The sequence below is a fragment of the Sinocyclocheilus anshuiensis genome, unplaced genomic scaffold, assembly GCF_001515605.1.
Source record: "Sinocyclocheilus anshuiensis isolate Anshui unplaced genomic scaffold, SAMN03320099.WGS_v1.1 scaffold724, whole genome shotgun sequence".
Taxonomy (NCBI): Eukaryota; Metazoa; Chordata; class Actinopteri; order Cypriniformes; family Cyprinidae; genus Sinocyclocheilus; species Sinocyclocheilus anshuiensis.
In genome coordinates this window covers 254,500-260,341 of record NW_015555740.1, presented here as the reverse complement: position 1 = coordinate 260,341, position 5,842 = coordinate 254,500, and the positions used below count along the sequence as shown (strand labels likewise).

At 35.6% G+C, this 5,842-nt stretch overlaps 1 pseudogene; it reads right to left on the bottom strand.

The window, feature by feature from the left end:
- Positions 1-2,502: 2,502 nt before the first annotated feature.
- LOC107673197 (erythroblast NAD(P)(+)--arginine ADP-ribosyltransferase-like) lies at positions 2,503-3,335 on the bottom strand (annotated as a pseudogene).
- Between the last annotated feature and the right edge of the window lie 2,507 nt (positions 3,336-5,842).

The following is a 5,842-nucleotide window of genomic DNA, read 5'->3' as shown; positions in this document are numbered from 1 at the left end:
GATTCTCCACAGAACTCCCAATGCGAGTGCGACACGTTTGCTCATGAAGATTTTGTAAACGCAGATATCGGATACCAGTCCTGTCTAAAGTGAATGTAAACAGACGTGCCAAAAAATCGGATATGGTCAAAAGATCGGATCTGTGCATTAAGATGTGCAGTGTAAACGCAGCCTTTAAGAGCACATAAATGGCAAAACTATTTTAACTGCGTGCGCTATGCATAATTAATGCATTATGATGATATACTATAATTATGTCATGATGCAGAAAGTGTTTAAATCATGACATGTTGTCAAATCTTATGATTTTTCGTTGATGTCAATTGTATTTTATTCTAACATTATTTTAATCAGTTCGATGATCGATCAGTACTAAAATTGTTAACTGTCAGAAATGATTTTGCTTAATATATCGGTGAAGGAGCGCATGATGGTCACAAGAGGGCGCACTTCCGAGAGAAAAAAAAAACCTTTCGTTCTGCGCCCCCCAGTCATTTTGCGCCCTAGGCAACTGCCTATGTCGCCTATGCCTCGGGCCGGCCCTGCTCACATGCCAGGTAAGTATAAATAACCTAGTCTGTCTGTCTAACTGGTTGGTCAAACCCCTCTGAGCGAGTTATCTAAAAACAACATATTATAGCCTATATGGCTCTTAAGACACACTGCATATAAAAGATTAATGCTATGTCATATTATGTGAGATACCTCAGCTGAATTTAAAATCAGTGCAATGAATTCTCAATCTGTACAATGATGTCAATAATAAGTAACCATTAAAATGTTTCCTATCAAATGCTAAATGTAAACGATGCACAAGATATACCACAATAAATGCTGTGATAGAATCGGTTTGGACATTTGTTGGGAGTTTATTTGTTTTTCATCTAGAGTTTGTTTTCAGTTCTGATTTTAGTTCAAATGTAAAAGACCTTTCACACCAAAAGTGAAATTAATGTTTTGTTTATCTAAGGTCATTTTCGCTTATTAGTATGGTTGAATTGGATCATTGAAGGTCAGAAGCAAAGACATTGGTTAATAAAATGGGATTAAATAGGCCTACATAAAGGATATTTGTGTCATTTAACATTTAATTATTGCTGGATTGCGTCGTATTCTGAGTTTGCATTTCACTGTTTTTATTTATTTTGAGGAATACTGAATCTGTTTTTGTGTAAGTGAGATGAGTAAATGCATGTTCACTTATAGTCTAGAACTTCAGTAAGCATCATGTTCACACAGTGCACACAATGCCTCTGCATTTACTCCCAATTTCTCTGAGCATGGGGACGGGAGAGCTGTCAGTCAATAAATGGGAAAACAAAGTGCTACTTATTCGAAAAAGTAACTCGGCTATTTTCTTGTAGATTAAAAAGTAATGTGTTAATTTACTAGGTACTTGAAAAAAGTAATGTTTAAGTGCCTTGCATTACATGTAATGCATTACCCCCAACACTGGTAGAAAGCATAGCATAGCTATGGGTATAGTATAAATTATGCAGAAAGCATAGTATTTTCAGAAGAGTATAATGGGAAAAGAACAAGCATCCCTGCAGGTAAAAATCTTAAACCAGTCTGAGCAGGTTTGCTAGTCTTAGCTGCTTTTCCTGTTCTATTTACGTTTTTTTTTTTTTTTCAGATGGTCTGACTCAGGCCAGGATCCACTAATAAATAAATAAATATATATATATATTTAAATTAGCTAAGCAGTAAGCATGATGACATTTTCCTTATTTGGAACTAAACCTGGATGCCTGTTTTTAATTAAAATATTAGGTCTGTGTCACCTCTTGGCTCCTCCTGCTAAAAAATACAAAGTACTTAACAGCAAGACAATATGACCCATGGCAATCCTAAACTAGTGATCTGAGTGATTGTTGTTGAGATCTCTCTGAGTATGGCTTTAGTGGAAACACTTCTCATGTGTTCATCACAGGAGCTTCACTTGCTGTGCAGCTGTTTTTGGTTATTTATCTATTCTCCATCAGCTCTAGCTCTCAGGATGAGGGGGGGGGGGAAGTCCTCCAGGACCCAAACCACTGCCACTGCTGGGGAACCTGCACATGCTTGACCTCAAGAAAGACTACATTAGCCTTTGGGAGGTGAGCTATTGAGCAAAACTTTAAAATCAGAAGATAGGGACAGCACAGTAGAGAATATACATACATATATGCGTTTCATATAATTTATTCATGTAGTTAAAATGCCTGCTTTTGACAGAAGTTGCAGAAGTTACATGTAAAAACTGGTAAAGACAATTATTTTTGGGGACATACAGCAAATGACCAATTCCTGCACAAAAGTGTTATTTTTCAAAAGCAGAAATAGATTATTGCTAACTGTTACCCCATATCACAGTACAAATCTTGTTGATTTACTCAAAACTTGTAAAGATTGATAAGCATTCAGAATTAATCACGCCATCAAATGTTATAATTATAATGGAAGTAACTTTCAATCTGAAGAAATGTAATGAATGACCACTTGCACCACTTTTCTCATCTATCACTTATCAACACGACAGTTCAGGTAACTTTTTCCCCCAGTTTTTTTCAATATGTAACACAGTGTCACACCATGGATCTTTCTGATCTGCTCTTTTCTTGACAGCAGTGACTTTAAACGTCTCGTATGCAGGAATCAGCACCTCTTTCTGGTCAGGATACTTAGAATATTTTATCACATCAGCACCTTCACAAGTTTCAATTTCAAAACAAGATCTAGTTCCAAAATGTTGTGCTACTTTACGATTAAGAGAGGAGGATGTGAATGAACCCAAACAAATCTCTTTGTTGAGAACATCTTTATCAAATTCAACTGGAGTACCACGATAAGTTAAATAGCATTTATTTTGTTTTTTCTTCAGAATCTGTATCGCATCTGTTAACAGAAAGTGAAGTGAATACCATTTGAATGGTCCCTTTTTGTATTTTTGTTTCTCACTACGAACAGCATTATTGAAATTACGATATACATCAGAATTATTGTTGGTGTACATATAAATGGAAACTGAATGAATCTTTCTCAAGTTATCTTCTGGTTTCTTTGCATTTTTTTTCACCTTCTTGATAATCCAATTTAAGGTCATTGAGAAACATTTCCTTCCCTAGATTTTCCAGGTGTTTAATTTTCTCTTTACAACCGTCATATTGGTCATCAACAGAATTCAGTGCCATATCCAATGGATATCCTGCACCAGCAGCTCTGCGATCCTGCAGCAACAGGAATCATAATGATCAGTCATCAGTATTAATGTCTGTAATATTCATACTAGAACACAAGCTTATCTGTCCTAGAGCAGCTAAAATGAGCAGAAGAGCTTCAGTGATCAGCAGCATCTTGATTCGGTCAAATCCCTCAGATGATCTAGTAGATCTAGTGAAGAACAGATGCTGAAAGACAACTAGAAACAAAACAGCATTTCACAAATACTAGATGTATGACTCCAATAGGAATATGTTGTGTTCACCACAATGTCTTACATAGTGCATGTAATATAGTTTTAAATCTGTGGTATTTTAAGGAAAATAGCTAAATTATTTCAAAATTAAACCTGCAATGTTCACTGATGAATGTGATATATTGACCTTTTACTTTAACTCAAACTTACCTGAGGATATTGTTGTCTCTTGTCAGATTCTGAGTTTTGTTTTTGTAGTTTAAGGTGTTCAACAGCAAGAGAACATCTGAAGATGTAGTTGCTTACAGCCAGACAACAACAGTGAAATTCAAACTGAGATGAGAAAGTTAGCTTTTTATATTGGATCTAAGGTGTGTGTTCTGAGACGTCATGTGTGAGACATAAGAAATTACCAAATGACCCATCACTACACGAGGCAGTACACTTTTTCATCGTTCTCATTCTGTAAGTTGGCAAAGAACTGTAGAAAACAAAAAGAGTACATAAATTAGTACATAAACAAAACAAAAAAAAATCAATAGAAAGTCCTAGATTTACGCTTCTCATGTGGATCAAATTCACAAACATGATGTGGCCAAATATAAATACTAGTTTTTGAACCCCTTTGACTACAGATACGATCTTGATTCTTTTGAAAGCAAACACTTCACTCCTCAAGCCTCAGAGAGGGACAATGAAATGGAAAGAAGAAAAATAAAGACATGTAATTTTTTTTTTTTTTGTAAGAGCGTCTATTATACAGTATATGAGGGACTCAACTTATGCCACTGACCAAATACAAACATAATGAAACATGATGTAATGATGCAATTTTCCTGAAAGTGTATATTGTGCACAAATCAGAGACCACAGAGAACTACTTGTGTTGCAATACTTAGTACTGCATACTAAGTTAAAAGAAGTATACTAATAGCACACTTGAATAAACTTCTTTTTCGTAAGGGAATGCATATAAAATCTGCATATGATTTATAAAATCATAAAATCTGCATATATAAATATGTCCGTTATGGCTCATTTGTATCCTTTTTTTTTATCTGACACCTGTAAGGAAAATAAGTTACCTGAACCATGCAATACTGGAGTCCCACTTATATTGTATAACAGACATTATTCCTGGTCAGCATTACAAAACTGAAATTTCCAGAGTTTTTATTCTTCATTGTTCTCTGATGCTTGAGGAGTGAAGTGTTACCTTTCAAAAGAGTCCAAAAGGTGTTCAAGAACAGAAACGTTTGCTTTTTAGCATTTGTTACATCATACAGAAAATTTGTTCAGCAGGATCAATGAATCATATCAGAAACAGTAAAGTTCTGATAAAATAATTAAATTATTGGCCTTTCTGGCTTAATTTGATAGGGCGGTTTGAAATGAGACAGGAAACAGTGTAAAGAGAGTAAAAGGGAACCGGAGTGGGAAAAGACCACCATCCTGAACTCGAGATAAGCAGAGATAGAAGAAGTCTCAAGGGAACCAAACACATGTTTGTTTGAGAATATGAAAGTGCAGTTCCCCTTCAGGAACTTGAGCTGTAGGCGTCTTCAAGATGGCGTCGGTGTAGGTCGCGTTTTCTTTGCTCTTACTTGAATTTTGTGCAAAACTTGATTTTCTTCCTCCCCGAAGACTTCTTTTTTTTCATGCATTGATTTTATACACTTTATGCTCTCCATATATTTATTGTACTGCGATTAGTGAGTTTGTATATATCTTTGAGAGCTTTTTCCTCTTTTCGACAACGACTATTCACTGGCTAGGCTACAGCACGTGTTTGGATTCTAGAATTGCGGTGTGACGTCAGGATGGAGGTGGATGACATCTCGAAATCTGAGAGTGTTAAACCTATGCATACTTATGCCAAATCTGCTAATGTTGTGGACTCACTGGATACGTGCTTTCCCGAGTATCCTGGAGAAAGCCCTTTGCCGAAAATGCGGCGCACAGCTGTTTATCTCCTGAACTGCAACTTTCGGTAACGCTTTAGATTACAACCCGCAAAGAACTATGTAAGTATACTGAATTTACGGTGTACGTTTCTGTAATTATAGTGTGCCTATAAAGAACATAAGTGTAGGTATAAGGGAACAATGTGTTACGTTTGGGTAATAAGGGGGTAACAACCAGATATGCAACCTGCAAAGTACTGCGTAAGTAAACTGAAGTTACAGTGTAACTTTTTTGTAATTATAGTGTACCTATTCAGTACCTCTGTGTAGGTATAAGGGAATAATATGCGAAGTTTGGGGAATAAAGGGGTAACAACCTGTAAAATTAGAAATCATTTATACTGTAAGTATTTTGAAACTAAGAGGTGCTTATTCTAATATTACGTGGTATGTATGGCCTAAACAACAATCTTATGTTTGGGAATGATTTAGAAAGACGATATATACTTTTTATAATTTTATATTGGTATTTTATTATAGG